This window comes from Stegodyphus dumicola, chromosome X1 (assembly GCF_044657685.1).
Source record: "Stegodyphus dumicola isolate Sdum_Otavi_A_Nest chromosome X1, ASM4465768v1".
Lineage (NCBI taxonomy): Eukaryota > Metazoa > Arthropoda > Arachnida > Araneae > Eresidae > Stegodyphus > Stegodyphus dumicola.
In genome coordinates this window covers 181551453-181570236 of record NC_140780.1, presented here as the reverse complement: position 1 = coordinate 181570236, position 18784 = coordinate 181551453, and the positions used below count along the sequence as shown (strand labels likewise).

General features: G+C 32.4%; 1 protein-coding gene and 1 long non-coding RNA gene across 2 annotated transcripts in view; one reads left to right on the top strand and one right to left on the bottom strand.

Annotated features, from left to right (window-relative positions):
* LOC118183128 (uncharacterized) overlaps positions 1–18784 on the top strand; it is a 412812-nt gene that overhangs the window by 43099 nt on the left and 350929 nt on the right. The window lies entirely within an intron of this gene.
* LOC118185735 (uncharacterized) overlaps positions 11769–18784 on the bottom strand; it is a 34788-nt gene continuing 27772 nt past the window's right edge. Inside the window, exon 2 of the long non-coding RNA XR_015038373.1 lies at positions 11769–11884. This is a non-coding gene — a long non-coding RNA (uncharacterized LOC118185735). The remainder of the gene's footprint in view (positions 11885–18784) is intronic.

The following is an 18784-nucleotide window of genomic DNA, read 5'->3' as shown; positions in this document are numbered from 1 at the left end:
ACCATTTGAATTTCAAAACGAGTTCTTAAACTTGAATAACGATCTGATCCGTCACCCGCATCAGAGTTATACTGGCCTATAATCCTGACCCAAGTTTTAATGATGAAATATTTAAGCCCTAGTTGCGATTTTCTCAGGGGGTGGAGAAATCGAATCAGATCACGCGAGAAATATTTATCAGAAGGTATATCTTTATGGAGGTGTTTCTATAGAACGTGGAAGTAATCATTGCCGTTAATTACTATTTGTAGATCCACTCGATCTGATAAAAAAAAGTCGTTCCTTAACTTTATAAACGGTGTTTAACACGACCATGGGTAAATGACAAATTACTATCGTGCCGAAAACAGTGTTCCTCAATGAGGTTTTAAAGCTAATTATGTGATATTTTATTGACCTCTCTCTTCTCAAACGTTTCGTACTCCCTACTCCCTTTCCGCTAATCTTTCACTCTGTTTCGCCGATTTACTTATGAAAAGGCGCACTTTTTTTATCGTGAAACAGTAATAATAAGATTAAAAATAAATACCTTTTAAAAATAGAATAATACAAATAATTAAAAACAACTAAATATAAAAAAATGGTTATAATTTTGGAAATCTTTCGAACATGCAAAAGTAATGAAAAGTTAATAGTGAATCCTCATATATGTAAGTTAAAAAAAAATAGAGTTACAATAAAGCATAAAATGCTTCTGTGACCCCAGTAATTTTTACTCAACCCCCTAGCGGGTTGCGTACCCTATTTTCAGAACCTTTGTCCCAAGCCAAAGAAACGCATCCATACTTCCAATTACACACATGACTCCGTGTGCGCGACGAAGAATGTTTTGTAAAGGTAGCGAATCCCTCTTGGAGCTAACATCGGTGTCACCAGAAGATATCGTTTTCGCACATTTTAAATGGAAGTTAAGTGGGTTGTAAATCCTCTTAACTATCTTACGTCTCTTATTTCTCATTGCTTCTCCCCAACTCATTCCTCAGAAATCGGGATACGCCTTTCTTCGAGTTGCTCAACTTCTTTTCTATTTTACTTTATTTATTTATTTATTTTTTAAATCGTCTCTTGCTCATATCCATTGATCGGAGCTTGTTTCCGATCTTTCTGTCACACGCCTTCTAGAAATGAAATTGTAAAATAAGTTTCATTTCCTATGATGAATTAACTTTTTTCGTGGTACTTAATTATAAGAGAGCTGACATAAATTGAACTTTGGAACTCCAGTACTAGCAAGCGTTTCCTTTTAACTGTATTTACTTTATTTAACAACTGCTGCATAACAGTAATAACAGTCAATTTTGAACGGAACATCGCAATTATTAACCGTATTTAATTGCAGAAATTGAATCAGCTCAAAGTAGCTTAATCACTTGTGTCCTAGCAACTAGTCAGAATTTCCCCTTATTTTGAGATCGGAAACATGGAAATATTTTTTCCACTGAAGAGAAATGTTCAAGCAAATATTTGCAACTAAAAATTCACTACTTCAGCTATCAAATTCTCTGGCAAGATGTTCGGATCATCTTTAAAATATTCTTGATTTTTAGTTAAGACTATCGTCACTGATTTAGATTTTAATAATATTTTATCCCATTTTTAACGCAAGAGGATATCCCTTTAAAAGCCACTTTAATCGCCTGTAACTTGCAGCTGCATTTAGATATTTTTTAAATATATGTAATCATAAAGAATTTATTCAATTTTCTCTATATAACATACATCATTTAACTCACTAGCGTAAGTAAGGGAGGTGATAATTTTCTTCATAAGTATGTTTTTATAAATGCCTGAAAGCTGAACATGATTATTTTTAATTATTATTCGCTGACTTACACTTTATTTACTATATATATTTTCATCAGAAAAATCGTTTGCTTAAACGGCAGGTCAGTTAAAATGGATTAGTCGGAAGAAAGGAATTTTTCCAATTTGTGTACATACTGAGAAAATATTTTTTTAATTGATGTAGAAATGAAAGAGATAATACAAAATTCATTAATCTTTCAGATGTTTTCAGTTATGAAATTCACTTTGTATTTATGAGGAGGTGGGAATAAAACTTCTTCTCAAGCAACAACCCTATTCTTCTTTGTGAAAACGCAAAGTAAGCTTTTAGCTGAACGTTTTAGCATAATTTCTATATTTGCGAATGTTTCACGAACAATAAGTAAGAAAACTTTCTGCAGCATACAAGGAGTAAAATTTAATTCACATAATGCACGTTTAAAAATATTTGTGTAGAACTTTAGACTAGTGGATATTGTCATCTTCTAAGTACTCTCCTTGCGAATGTATTCACTGGCATGAACGACTTTTCCATTTCTGCATGCAGGTCTGAAACTCATTTCCTGTAATACTTCAGTGTGCCTATTTGACATTAGCAGTTATATTAGAATAATCATCTTCTCTGCATCGCAGCTTCTAATTGTGGCAATAGCAAGACTGAGGTTAGTTACATCAAATAAACAGGCAATATTATTTACCTGGGTAACCACGTTTTTTAATCAAAAGTCTCTCGCAAGAAGTGCACAATGACAGTGTAAGCGTTCTCCAAGCTGATAGATCCAAATTCTAAGACAAACTACGTTAGTTTCTCACAATTTTCTTTATTTTATTTTTTCCTTCTTTTTACCCCCTAATTTTCAATTTTATACTGGTGTGTTTCTCTTTCAACCTGAAATTTAAATTTGTTGCAGATTTTGATAGCAGAAATGTTCCTCAATGTTTGAGCTCCGAATGGTAATATTCTCTGTGAGAACAATATATCTATTTTTTCAGACTGCATTAATTCCACTGGTCCATGAAAAACATATACGGACAATGTGTATGTTTTCTTGCATCAAAACCCCACAGGAATTCTTTATTCAAATTAACGAGTTTTCTTTTTTCCTGTGTAAGGTATAAAATGGTTCCAAAAATGATGCTAAAGATGTCGAGCTTTATCTCATTTGGGAGTTTTCCTTACCATCAGTTTTTTTAAAACACTTTAAAGTGCAACAATCAAATCATAAATATCGATTGAATAGTTTCCATTTTCTGAACTTATTTAGCCCGCTTTTTTCCTACTTTTCTTAGATCTACAGATCTTTTGTTTTTAGTGCAATACCATTGTACCACATCCTAATATTTCATGGTGCTCTGTTTGACTAATACATTTAGCATCCTGCACTTTTTTTTTATTCGCACAATATATAATATATAATTCGTGGGTGGTTTCGTACATATATAATCTGATTCTCTTTCAATGTTAGATTCTCAGATTTGCTTTACTGCAAATTAATTTCTCTTTTGATAGTGAATATTTCTTTTATTGCACTATTTAGATAGTGTATATTTCTCGTTTTTACACTATTTTCTTTAGTAAAAGATAGTATTTAAGCTACAAGTATGATCAAATATGACTAGCTAAGGAGTTTCCCCACTAAAAGGCCCTGAACTGGTTTACTTGATTACGCTTTGCTTTACCATTTCTGTTTTATGCTTTGAATAGTTGGGTTTAATATTAAAACTTTTTAAAGGAATTACTTTCTTTGTATTTTACATTAAATTTGTGCCTTAATTTGCAGTTGTTTTAAATATATTCATATATACTTATTGTAATAAATTATTTACGTTACAACATTAATCATTTTTAAATTTCCTTTTTAAAGTTATAATCCAGTTTTCAAATGTTTCAAGTTTCTCTTAGTTACTTTTTCTTAAATGCTTCGAGGAAATTATGAGCATAATACATCCTTAAAAACAAGACGCTCAGAAGAATTGCAAGTATTTCCTGTTTTTCGGAATGTTCAGTTAAAATTCAGTATCAACATGCGTTTTTTAATATAAATTATTCTTCAAGAGAAACTCATTTTATTTATTTCCACAATTAAATTCAAATAATTATTCAAAATCCTGTTTGATATTTGTTGCCTGTGCAGGCGAAAATTACTTATTTAATCATCTGAAAAAAATAGCACCTTCTATTTAAGTAATTACCTCACAAGCGTAGGATTATTTATTGCAAATAATGAAGGCAGTAAATTAAAAATAAAGACGCGTTAAGGTTTTTAAGCAAAAAATAAAATGGGAATTTTCTTTTTCTCTCAAAATTGAGTATTTTTAAAAGCATTCTGTCTTATCAGATTTTCCGCTCTGAATATTTTACAACATAATGTAAACTTTCGCAGTTACCCAAAAAAGAAAGAAAAATTTGCCTTGGAAGCATGCTAATTGACAGCAGGGTTTTCTATGTTAGTGATTCTCGTAAAACGCTCCACTCAAATCCTTCTTTTTTTCCCTCCCTCTTACTCTTCATTAAATTTATTATTTGCATTCTGAGCGTACGTCATGAACGACATGTTTATGTTTAAAGCCGTAACTATGTAAAACAAGAACCGGGTGAGATACTATCTTCATCATTCGGGACATAAAATTCACCCCTCTTTTTCAGAGCACGCATGACGCACCTGCAACTGGCGAAAATATATTTTAAAGATTTTCTCCTTAGTGCCTTATTTTAAGGGATCGTAAAAATTTTGAAAAGTTATAATTTGCATTAATCACTGCCTTTTGTTTTCTATTTCATTCAGAGTCCCCGTTAACTCAAGAAATAGCGAAATAAAAAATTTTATTATGCTAATAACCAGAAGAAGGTAACATTATGTCAAGTACGAAAACAAGAGCAGTCTTTTAAAGAGATGTCAATAGAAACTATTGCTTTATTTATTAATTTTGGATTGAAAAGTTGGTAGTGTTTTGGAATTGTTATCAAACTATAATATTTTTTATTATGTGATAATAGTTTTACAGTGATGTTTCAACTGCAATTTTTAGGAATCAATATAGAAAATACTTCTAATTAATTCCTTATCAGAGTTCTAAGATACAGCTTACCTAGATGTCTTCATATAAGTAGAAGCTATGTTTTTACTTTTGGCTTAGTTTAAATAATTTTATTTAGAAACTAAATGCTGTTTTACAGCATCAATGCATAGCCTCTATGAGATAAACTGGAAATTTTCTGGTACCATATCTTGGCAACTTAAAATACTTTAAATTTCCAATCACTTTAAAGCATTAAATTTTCAGAGTATAGGTTAGATTCTGGATAATATAGTATAGAAGTATAATCTAGTATAGAAGATTCTCGGAGTTAGGGTCTAAAATTCAGAGAACTTATGCTGCGGAAGGTTGCTGTAAATAAAATCAAGTATATTCTTTAAATATATTCGATCTACTTCATTGACTATCAAATTCCTTAAGCTAATACGATTTGATTCTTCTGAAAATAAGGATTAACGAGATGCTTCATTTGTATTTCAGTCATGTTTGAGAGAGTTTGTAATGAAGTTGTAGAGACATTAAAACCTTTTCTGGAAGCAAGCAAGATGAAAAATTAGCAACTGCCTTCCCCGGGAATCGAACCACGGACCTCTGGAATACCGACCCAGCGTGCAGAGCCACTACACTACGAAGGCACGCTAGGAAGACGGAAGAAATACCTTATAAAGCCATCCGTTGCTTATTTATTTTTGCAGCTCTCTTTCTCGCTTTTTGCGCATGAAGATATTTACGCATGTTTCAAAGGCAGTTTTTAACTTTCGATTATTAATTACTTTTTTCCCTTATTTTAATACACCAATATACTTTCAGGTACCAGATGAAGTTGTTCACGGATTCTGAAAAACATATTTTGCTGTTGTTGAACAATATGGTCCTTGCTAAGCACCCTCTTGAAATATTATTTTGTTTCACTTTTGTTCAATATTTGTCTGCAAATACTACATATAAACTGAAGCCTTTTAGTCCATGGATTTGACTCTTTTTAACATATTCTAAATAAGATGTGTTTCTTTGATGCTGATTCTTTCACATTAACAATTTTTTTTTTTTTTTTTTTTTTTTTTACTTTTTTCTTCTCTTTTCTTAATTTGTCTCTCTAACTTTCGAAGATAACAGGAATAGTTTCGTACTTTATGCATTTCTGCACATGTTACTCTTCTAAGAGATATTTTAAAGAGCTATGACAGTTCTCTTGATTTTCTTCCTCTCTCTTCTCACATGAGTTTGTATTCATTTATACAAAATATCGATACCTGAAGTTTCTATTTTAAATGGCTTTGCAAAAGGGAATTATTTATTAAAAATTATTCACCTCTTTTTAGGCATCTTGCTTGAAGAGTATTTTACTCTCCACAGGCAGAAATATTTTGTTTGGAGCAAAAAACTCTGCAGTTTCAAATCCTCCCGCTAGGTGTAAAAGCGATGCAGTCAAATTACAGAAGAAAATCTTGTGGCTCCAAAAATTATGCTGCCGGGAGTAAGGAGAGGTCTTTAGTATGATAAATATTGCACCACTAGAAAATATTTTTTTTTTTTTTTTTTTAGTAAATCTTGTAGTATGCAGATTCCAGTGCTTAAACTCGTGTATGCATGCACTCGTGTACTATACCACGAAGGCATACTAAGTTGTTGCTCACTGATTTTTGTGAACTTGCTTAGATTTTAGGTTATCAAAACTTGGCAAAATCTTTAAGTATAAAACAAGTTAGATATGTATAAAAAGTCTTGAAGAGGAGGAATGACCTTAAAAAGGAAAATATTCTGTTTCCAAACGCAGCGCATATATGAAAGAAAGTGATAAAACTATTTATTGTTGGTAGTTCTTCGGAAGCCAATTAATGTGCTGTAGGGAAAGAATAATGGAAAATTTCTTAAAATTTAAGCAATTGTTTGGTAAATTTGATATTTGATAAAATTCTTACGACAATAATTCCAATGCTAGCTATAAAAGTTTTGTGAAAAGAAGCTTACTGAAAACTATTGTGCATGTTTCTTTATTTTAGTAAACAACCAAAATAAAATTTCGCTAATTTTAAGTAATATAATGTGGTATAATACCGTGCCCTCCAAAAGTTAAGGAATAGCATGTTTTTGGTGTCTAATTTGAGAATGAAACAAGAAATTTACAGAACACGTTCACTAAACAGTTTTTTAATGCATGCGACATGGAGTGTTTCTAAAGTTCAACACAAACATGAATTACTTCAAAAAATTTCACTCTTCGCAGAGAAATCCAGTCTTCGAGAAACAGTATATCACAGTTTTTTTTTAAAGAAAAATGGGGTGGTAACATTACAAAAATGTATTTTAATAAGAAATGTGTCCAACCCTAGCTCCAATACATTGGCGGCAGCCACCTTCCATGCTGTCAATTAAGTTGTCGATCAGTGAAATGAGAAGCTACGACCAGACACGGAGTAAGCCTTCTTCAAGCTTTATCTAACGACCTTCGAGAAGGACTTAAAGCAGCAACCTGTCTCCCAAGGTAGTCCCAAAGATGCTCTATCGGATTCAGGTCTAAGGATTGATCTGGTCATTCCATCCACTCCATACCGTGACCCTAAAGATATTCTTCAGTAACTCGAGCTCGGTGTGGTCGCGCATTCTCGTCCATCAGAGGAAATCCAGGACCAATAGCAGAGGCATATGGGCGGACATATTGATCAAGGATCTCGTCTCGATATCTCGATATCAAAGTTCCTCCATGGAACACATGCAGGTCAATGTGACCACCGAGAGAGATCACAGCCCAAACTAATATTCCACCACCTCTGTAACTGCGCCTTTCCACAAGGTGGGATTGGTTGTATCTGGTGCGTTGTTCCCTTCAGATCAGCTGACGACCTAAATCACTCTTCAATGTAAATCTGGACTCCCTATGAAGAGAATAGAAACCCATTGTTGCCTGGTTCAGGAGACGTGTTCTCTTGCCCAACATAAACGGACACCTCTGTGTTTTGGGATCAAAGGGGCACAAACAACTGGTCGTCTTGCATACAGACCTGTATTGTGACAGGTGTCTGCGCACTGTAGCAGCTGAGATTCGTTTTCCTGTTGCCACTAAATGATCTGCTATGAGCTGAAGCACAGTAATGTTGCTCCTCCTTCGGGTCGAAAGAGCAAAATAACGGTCTCCCGCAGGTGTTGTAACTCTAGGTCTGCCTGTAACATGTCTTTTAGACACCATCCTCGGATTCAAACTGATTCCATAGTAGGTGGACCACACTACGAGATACATTGAGACGTTTAGCAGCATCAGCTTGTGACATCCTTATTTCCATCCTTTCGATCGCCCACTACCTCAACGAATCGGGCGAACTACTTCTTCTGGACATTGATAGACTCTCCTGGATATTGTCCACGAAATTGTAATAACAACTAAAGATTACCAATTGTGAACAAAAAACAAAAAATGAACAAAAAATTTTTGCATTTTTTCTCCAACGCCTATTGTTTTTGCATACATTTTCTCAAACTTCGTTACTGTCATGTATATGAACTTTGAATTTAAACGTTACTGACAATTTTGTAATGGCGAGCTTTGAAAAACATATTGTTCCTTAACTTTTGGAAGGTAGTTTATTTTTGCTTATTCTGAAGGCTACCAAATGCTAGTTATCAAATATCTCCGGGTATGCACTTGAGCAGAGCAAAACTGAACACGAGAAAACTGTTTACATTGTTAAGATCTTGAAGACCGGAGTGTCTGATTTCAATTTTCACCTTAATCGCAGCACGTTTGTAAAACAAATACAGAAAATAAAAATTTAAAGTGTTTAGTAATAGTTCTTTTTATATGATAATATTAAATTATTATTCTTTACATAAATACAATTTATAATATTTATATAAATAGGATATGTTTTATAGTGCCGAATGTATGTCATTTCTTCTTGATGGATTGATGTTCTAGTACAGCAAATATTACAAGGACAAAATTCCTCATATTTTCATTTTTTAACAGTCATATGTAAAAGCTGTTTCATCATTTACTTGTCATCTTGATTATAAACAGCATAGAATTACCATCTAGAAAAAATAATAAAAGTACTATTTAATAAATACGATCTTTATGGTCTTAAAAATTTATTCGGAAGCAGAAATTCCTGTCTCGAATTTTGAAGCCGTTTTATAGAGTAAATGGAATTAGTGAAAACTATTAGAGTTTTCGCAAGCTCACGAAGCCAGAATTTATCATTTATATGAAGCAATAATTAAACATTTGGGGAAAAAGTGTGATTATTGTTATGTGAATGTGTCTATGTGTTATTGAAGAGAAAATAAAAATGAAAATATATTAAAAAATGGTAATTAAACAGACGTGCTTAGTATTGAAGTCTACCACTAAATATGAAGCTAAAGAAATTTCCTTCACCAATGATAAGTTAAAAAAGCGCAGAGTCCTTATCTCGTAATTTAACAGTTTTAAATTTAACAATTTAGTTTAAAAGATTTTGGATTTTACTCTTTGATGCTGCCCCCAGAGCATAATCCTTTTCAAAACCAAATTTAATGTTAGAAATCAAATCATATGTACGACAGCATCTCCCTCCCCCCCAAAAAAAAAGCATGAAACGTCTTGCACGGCTAACAAATGAAAACTACAGGTATGTCGAATTCGATGTTTAAATCCCACCAAAAAAATAAGTATAATTTAATTTTTAACATATAATTTTATTGCTTTATCACTCCTCCCCCCCAAAAGAGTTCGTTCAATGCATAAAAAAAAAAAAGGTAAAATTAAAAGTTTCTCAAAGGCACCATTTTTAAATTCTCTAGCGGGGGAGAAAAGCCCTAGCGCCGGGCTTGTTTCTCAAATATAGGTTCTATGGAACAAAAAATAATGTATCCTTTTCTATGACAATCTGCATAAAAATACAGGTCATTTAAAGTTTGTCAACGGTAATTTTGGATTAGTTCATCATTTATCAAAGTTTGTTGGAAATTGCTTCCGTAAAGTGAATTTTTCAGTTAGTGTTTGAGCTGAAATATTCAAATGCAAAAAATGTTGAAGAAGGAAACCAGATACCTTATCCGCCATGTTTTCAAAGTCTCTAAAATAAAATAAACATCGTATAATGTTATTTGTCCTTCAACTTTTCATCTTGAATTCAAGTTCGACCTTTAATTAAACAGAGTAGATTATATTTCATAAATATTCCCATAGTTCATCAACTTCCACATCATAAGTAGGTAAAGTAACTCGTACTCATGAGACCATGCTTTTATTGTTTTTATTCTTCCTGTTATAAAAACCTGTAAACTTTTTTTTAAAAAAATCGTTGATGACATGGCATTCTAGAGATTGGCATTGCATATATAACACTTTGTGGAAGAATTCATAATAGAAGGGGATAATTTTCAATAAAATTTAAATAAACAGGAAGTGTTTTTTAGTTTTAATATTCTGCAAAGTGAGAAAAGTTCGGAAACCGAATTGACGCTGATGTTCGATTCCCCCCCCACACACACACACTTCTTAAGGAAGCAATCATCTTCATTTCACTCGAAATACTGATTTTATGGCATTATACCTCATATATTTGACTTGAAATTGATATAACAATAAAAATTCACATATATGGCATAAAACTATAAGCATTTTAAAAACACAATACCTTAAACATTTAAATGTAGCATATGGCATATATAATGATAGTCAAAATTATGTGTATTATTCTTCATTCAGCATTTCTAACTTTGAATCTTGATTAGAAGTTCCTAAATTGTACTCTCCGTCTACTTAGCTAACAAATGACTGTAGAATAGAAGGACAAAATAAACAGAGTTATAACTTTTTTTACCGTATTACGTCTAGCCCAACAGCGGCCGAGCGGTAAAGTCGCTGAACACTGGTAGTTCGGTCCGAGGTTCGAATCCCGCGAACGGGCTGGCTGCATGGGCGTTTTCGTGGTTTTCCCCATGTGTAACGTGTATACGAGCCAGTTTCCCTTAGAAAGTCCTCCACGAAAGGCATCCCTACCCTTAGGCAGATAGCCCTAGTGTGCTTTGCCATAATTTAATACACCACCACCACCGTATTACATCTAAATTTGAGCTACTTGTTTCGCTTACGATTTTAAATAAAGAATTGCGTTATCTAAGTACTTGCTTTTTACTAAGAAAAGTATATTACATACAACTTTAAAATGTGCTTTGAGTTAAATACTGCAGATTTTATGTCATTATGTGTTATCACTTATTTATATATATTATATTACAGTGATAATATGAGTTAGCATATCATATTTAATTCTGTTAGCATTAAAAAGAAATTACTGGCAAACAATGAAGGGATAAACCTGGAGGGGGCAGAGATCAACTTCTGAGAAGCTTTAATCCTTTATCCTTAAAAGAGCACTCTTGATTTAAGTGAGGATGATTTTTATAGAAAAGTGAAACTTTTTTTAAATCATCTCGAACAAAGCCTCAGTTTTCACAGATTAAATATTTCTAACCGGTTGTTTCCTCTTCTAGTACTTCTTAACAACTTAGATAACTACTTATAAATTCCCTCTCTCTTTATATGCAAGTAAAAAGGGGAATCATCTAAATCTTTAGAATCCTATGAATAATAGTTTAGAGTGCCTTACATAGCTTGAGAAGTGTGTACTTCCGAGGTTAAGATAGTTCCAATTTACTTTGATGAAACTTTATTTGTAAAACTATTTGCCGGTGTTTAAACGTTACTAAACATTTAAACGTAAAAGTTGCTTGCCTTGAAATCATTCCTAATTTTTTTGTTAATCACAGCATTCAAGTACCGAATTAAAAGAATAGAAAACACAATATTTTTTAATAAGTGTACTTACCATTTGTATTAAATTTGTCGCCATATTTAATTCTTTCTCACCGCTGTTAAATACGTAGATTATAAAACTAAAGATTTAATTGAAGCAAAGCAATAAGGATTATTATATTTTTTAAAAATTAAATCGAGAGAAGACAGTTTAAAAAACACACATTTATTAATACATTATAGAATGTTTTTTCTCAGATGAAAAATTCTGAAAATAGTAATCCAAGAAAACGGTTCCGTCCCTTTTGTTTTCGAAGTAACCTGAAAGAAGAAAATGTACATATAATTAGCAGAAATTTGTATAAAATAGTTATTGATACATTATTTATGTAAAATTTATACGGTTATTCTATTACTTTAATTTATCAACACTAAAATTTAGAGATTGTTAGATGACGCCTACTCCTATCTGCCTTTTGATGAAATTAACAGAAATTTTTATAAAATATTTATTGATACATTATTTATGTAAAATTTATGCGGTTATTCTATTACTTTAATTTACCAACATTAAAAGTTAGAGACTGTTAGATGATTCCTACTCCTATCTGTGATAGTTCGGTCCGAGGTTCGAATCCCGCGAACGGGCTGGCTGCATGGGTGTTTTCGTGGTTTTCCCCGTGTGTAACGTGTATACGAGCCAGTTTCCCTTAGAAAGTCCTCCACGAAGGCATCCCTCCCCTTAGGCAGATAGCCCTAGTGTGCTTTGCCATAATTAAATACACACCTACTCCTATCTGCCTTTTGCTGAAAATGTCATAACTCAAAGTAAAACGTTAAGATAAAATCTATTTAAGTACAAGTCGACCTGAAGGTTATACAGTTTCAAAATGTATCTACCACAAAACTCCACTAACTTGCGGATAATCTCATTAATTACGTCCGAATTTGATTAAATATAGAATACAAAATCAAGGGATCTCACTAAACCAAGGCTTACCCGTAAGTGCTCGCTTTAACTAAAAGATAGATTAAAGATCTTACGTCATGTCGATTGGCGAAACTCTGGAAATTGGCTGTTTGTCAAAAACACCATTAAAGATAAATTAAACATTTGGCATCCCGTTTAGTGATAACACTCGCCAGGTTGCGTTTATAATATGGCCTGGTAGCATAATGCGAAACAAAGCAAATACCCCAAAATTTGGGAAGTTCCACGAAAATATTCTAAAGTTAAAGGAGAAGGGGAGAAAATCATATCTTTGTGAGTTATGAGGAAAAAATTCTGAAACGTGGACGTAATATGTAAACTGTGTTTGACTGAGCGAGAAATTTTTATTAAAAGAAAAGAATGTTAAAATGTATTTGGGACTTATGATCTGAAGCTTATAAGAACACAAGTTCGTTGATAGAATTCTGTTCCTTTATCTTGCATCTCAAATTAATAAAAGAAGGAATTAAAAGTATCATATTTTTCAGGATTGGGAACTAAATTATTTTTTAATAAATACGCCAGTCATTCTTCAAGTCTTAAATTCATGAATTGAATCTTTAAATGCCCCAAATAAATAGATATATATTGCTGAGGTAAGAATGATTTAGTAACTTAGAAGAGACTGCATCACTCAAAGCTCCTAGTGTTAAGATGAGAATGAATCAAATGGCAGTGTTCGTTAACATGGATAAAATTTTGTAATTGATGACTTGAAACTGATAAATATTTTAAAAAAAACTCACATATAGTATAGTTTACGGGAACTTTTTCTTTTCAACAAAATAAAGTTAAATTGAATCAAAGTCCAGGTTAACATCTATCTAAATACCATTAGGATAAATACAGTATTTAATAAAATTTATACAGATTACTTAATCACACCATGAAAACACGAATTATCTTCAATGAAGAATTCAGGAAAAAATTCTTAAAAAGCCTATTCATCTTCCGAGCGAAAACATATTTATATTGGAAGACTTGTCAACAATTTTCAAGTCTTGATTCAAGATCATTACACGAAGATGAACTAACGAAAATTGGCAGCTAATTTAATCTGCTCTAAGAAACGAATTTGAAATAATATTACCAGACAGTAATGATTTTATTCGCTCGCCGGCTGTAGGGCTTAGCGAACTCAAGAGAGAAAGTCAAGGTTACACCGGATCATTAATAATCCCTTAGACTTTAGGGAATACAGACCTCAAATTTCTAAACGCGTAATGCGACTCTCTTGGAAAACGAAGAAATAACATATCCCTTCTGAAGACAACACAGTTAACGGATACAAAAATTTTACCCGTAAAGCGAGAATTAAATCGCGACTGCCAGAAAATATACAACAATTCCGAACTAATATTTGAATTATTTATTGGTTGGTAGAATTTTGTGGCGAAGTATTAGATGTTAATTAATAGTGCGCTAGACACTATCGTTGAATGAATTCTTTGAATAGTTATAAGTTATCTAAAAGACAGGAATGTTAAAATTGCGTTTTAACAGAAAGGGAGTGGAATTTACAAGCCTAACCCGGATATTGACCGAGTTTATTAAACTGAACGGAAGGGAACTAATTGTTAATTCGCCAGTGGCAACCTTAGGTTCTGTGAAATCCATTTTTAAAAGCCTTACCAGCAGATAATTAGTAGTGAAATCAGCGAATTAAAGATAGGTGTTATTTCCTCTTAAAAGCCACCGAATATGCCCTCACCTTAAAGTGAACGCTGACCTTATGATTTTATGGAGACGTCTGAGACCCATATCTCACTCACCGTCTTTGTTTCATTTCGGCGCAGCTGCGATATCGGCTCTCGAATGCCTCAGGTAAATCACGAATCAAACTCGTGACATCTAACTGAATTCAGGTAAATCTAAAACCAGGTGGTGCCTGAGTCAACGGAATAGTTTTTTGTTGCTTTTTTTGGATATGTCTGACGTTCTTAGCATGGACGCACTGTTTTCATATGTGTTCGTGGCTTGTATAGACAGCGAACTACGTCACAGGCAGACGTCTTCAGATGCAGGACTGAATTAGCATAGAGCTTTTCTTTTGCTGTTTTACAAAAAGACAAATAGAACTCAACTACTTTTTTATCACCTGCGCGACTCGGAATTTTTTTCATTAGGCCTCTGAACTTAAGAATGAGTTATTCGTTTAATCTCTCGTTGTGTACGACGTTTTTAGAATTTTAAACTGTAGCCAGGATTTTAAAATTCTAAAATCGTCATCCATAGAAGAAGCTAGACTAGTCTTTATAATTTAATCAGATTAAAAGTCGTTGTAAGTCTGCTCGTGAAACTGATTAATTGCACTCAGAATGTAATAAAAAAATAATATTTTCAACCTGATCCCTGAAAAAAAAACTTTAAATACTTTTAACGCTACTTATTCATTTTTATTCTTTTCACTTTGTTTCCGTGAAAGAAATGAATAACAGTTACCTTAGCCTCTAACCGCTTTTAACTTTCTCCTCTAACCGGCAAGGCCGTATTTATACGACTTAGAATATTTTTTGTGATATCTCTAAGAATATATACATACGTGAATATTAACATACGTCAAAGAAACTAAGGCAGTATATTAAAAGTATACAAATCCAGGTATAAAATACTAGGAGAATTTTTACATTAAAATCAAGAAAATAATTTTTTCTCAAAGTAGTTTTGAGAAATTTACGTTTTCTTAGCGAAAACCCTGGCCGGTCAGAGGATTAAGAAACACGGGAAACAATATGTTTAAAATTTTGCTCTTAAATACAGTATTTTAAATTGCCTTTGTAATCCGTTAACATACTTCTATGACCTAAACATACATCATCCGATGGCACAGTGATTATTACAGAATGAATGCTAGGCATTTTAGCTTTTCTCCCGGAATGAGAGTACTTATAAGCGGTCGACCCAAAATTCCTCTCGAGAGACTGTTATAGGGAAAGAGGAACTGAGACTTTTGAATTGCGTCACCATCAATAAAAACTGGGACAGAACTTAGGCAGGTAATCTTTACATTTGTTACTGTCATTTGATACTTTTTAACCTAACTATGAGTAATTTTGTTAGTTGAGAGCCTTATTTGGAATAAACGTCTTTTTTAATAGTCACTGACTGTAGTTATAAATTTTAAAAATATATTCTTTAAAACACGTTTAGTATATTTCATTAGAAAATCTAACAATCACCAGCTTAGTATGCATTGGATTATAAATGTATCATTGTATTCTTCATTATTTATGAACGCTTATATTCATAGCTATATATCCCCCCTATGGTTTGCATTACAATAGCCTGACACATTTTAGATGTAATACACATCAAGTTACGGAAGTAAGCATTGCAACTCGAAATTACACGTGATAAATGAGAGGAGAGGAGTATATGCTTAGATACATCTTTACTTGCATGGTATGTGAAGGATGGCGTTACGTTAAATTCACTAAAAACTGATACAAAAAATTATAAGAGTTGACTTCACTGCATGGTTTAATGTTTAGTTAGTATCCCGAAGCTTCATCCAGTGTACGGTCTGTCTCAGCTATAAAAGTCTTAGCTATCCTAATGAAAAAAAAAAAAAAAAAAAGAATTAAACTTAGAGACAAAGCCAGTTTCCACAGCTCGTAAGGTTTTATGCTAAATATTATTTCGGCTGTTTGGCTTTACTTCTTCTACCAGAATGCTAATTAGTTAAAGTAAAAATGAGCGCAGAGTTCTTGGATTTGCTGAAAGAGCATTTGGCATCACAGGCTGACCATCACTTTAGTTTCAGCTTTCCTGCTTTTGCATTTAATTCATCGGCTTAAGCTCCTGCTAGCTGTTGTTGCTTCCTGAGTGATTTAAAAGTAATAATCACAGTTCATAATAATTTGCGGAACTTCTCACACGGATAATCGGCAACTCGTTCAACACTGGTGATCTGTACTTTAATTTTATTTTAATAATATATCTGATTGATATGATTTTAAAGACAGTTTATAATGTATCCAAACGAACACTTTTATAAATATTTCCAATTTCCAGCATTATTATAATTAATAAAATACATTCCTAACACCATATTACGTACCGTAATCACTAGGTTTCTTAAGGTTTTTTAAAAACTGTGTTCCAAGAAGTTTTGCATTTGGAACAAAAAGACATTGTTTTACTTTTTCATTAGGAATTACGTTCTACTGATTGGAAAACTCTAAAATTCGTATTGAATACCTCAACATTTTTGTGTCATTTCCCTACTTTTAAATTGAGGATATTGCGAACATTTAAAAGTACCTAGTTTTCGTTTTGAACTGAAGTCATGCAAATAAACAGCTTAGAAGTGCGATTGTATCGAAATTGCTAAGTTCCCATTGGAATGATTTGGTTGCTCTGAATTCCCATTTAACAGCCATAATATTCTAATCCCATTAATTAACACAGAATACATATTGAGGATTGATAAATTTAGATCTGTGAAATAGCTACAAAACGATACATCATGTTGAGCGGGTTTATTAAATGTATGCGCGCTGAATTTCGTAAATTTACTTCCCTCCAATTTAAATTAAAGGCTAATCTTCTCTTGTCCCAGCAAAGCTTTAGCAGACTGTTTAAATACCATAGCAAGAATAACGCTAATAAAAGGTATTTAATTATCGAAGATATAGAGACGGAATAGATCTGCATCTCGGTGGTCAGATAATCATGCTATAGTTAGAGAAGCATGCTAGAGCGAGGTATTATATTATTGCAAAAATTAATATTTTAGAGCCCTATATTTTTTGCTCGTCTCATTTTTATCGAGCACAAGTCAATCCTTTTTATAATAATAGTAACCAAGTTAAAATAAAAATATAAAAAAGAACCAAATTTTTTTTTTTAATTTAAAACACTTCAAGAACCGTTTCTTTCTCTCAAACAGGAACAGAACTGCAGGAAATGGCATATTGATACAATAACTCTAGATTATGTTTTTAGTTTCAGTCGGAAACTGGAATTCGTGAGGGAAGAATAAATGAGAACTGGAACTTGTAGGGAGTTTTTCTAAGGAAAATATAAAAATTGGCCTGTTTTATAATTTGATAATTAAGAATTTAGACTAATTCCTATTTCTTTTTGCATTTTTAAAAATAAATCAAGGAATTCTTTAAGCTTTATAATAATAGATTTCTGTATGTTGCTCAAGACTAGTTTGGCCAGCTGCTTTTAAATTGCCTGTTGACTTACATACGCATGTTTCAAAGGTTAAGAGCTTCAAGGCGTATGATATAACGTTACAGCCTATGATATAACCCTAAGCAAAAAAGTCTAGAATCTTCAGTTATGGATTAGAATCTTCACTGATGGATTAAAGAATCTTCAATGATGGATTAGAGAAATTAGCTATGTCCTCTCCATTTCCCCAAAAATACTCAATATGTATCTAAATTGTGCACACAGTAGAAAAATATTACATATTTTCAGGACCCCTACTGAAAACTAATCGTATTTTTTTCAATGTATGCGCTCTCTCAGCACTTAGTTTTAGAAATTCATAGGATGTTGTGCATCATGTATAATTTTTACAAAAAAGAATATATTTTTCAGGCTTACGTTCATCATTAAAAATTAAACAAAATATTTTATCTCATACTGCTTTTCTCTCCAACCTATATTTACTCCTAATAAATGCATTTTGACGGATTCATATAATTATTAGTCCATAAGGGCAATTTGCCCAGAAGGACGATTAATTTCGTTTTGGCATTTTGCGTTGATTCACTACAAGCGTTGTTTCACTTTTCAAATTGATGCCACCAAATATTATAGCCCTATATTATATTTAAAGAAATTAAAAATAAAGAATCTGAATAAACGTATGTATGTTTCTCGCATTGTGATAAAACAATGGTACCTAGAGTCATCAAATTTTGAATAACGTAGTCCTCCATTCAAATATGGGCTCTGGAAGCCCAAATTTGAAATTTGGAATTTGTTTTATTATCGGTTTCCTATTTTGTAAAACTATTTGTAAAACTATCCTATTTTGTAAAACTATTTGTAAAACTATCCTATTTTGTAAAACGAATTTTTGAATAGCAAACTCAAAGATTTCAAAGTGAGCAATGGCAATGTTGTACAGGAAAAAAGGACATTTTTATCTCCAACAGGCGAGACTGTATCGGAAATTCTAAAGATGAAAGCTCGTTTTAAAATTATTTTGCGATATTGCGGTTCTACTGAATTTTATGGTTTAAGTGCGAAGAACATGATATTTAATA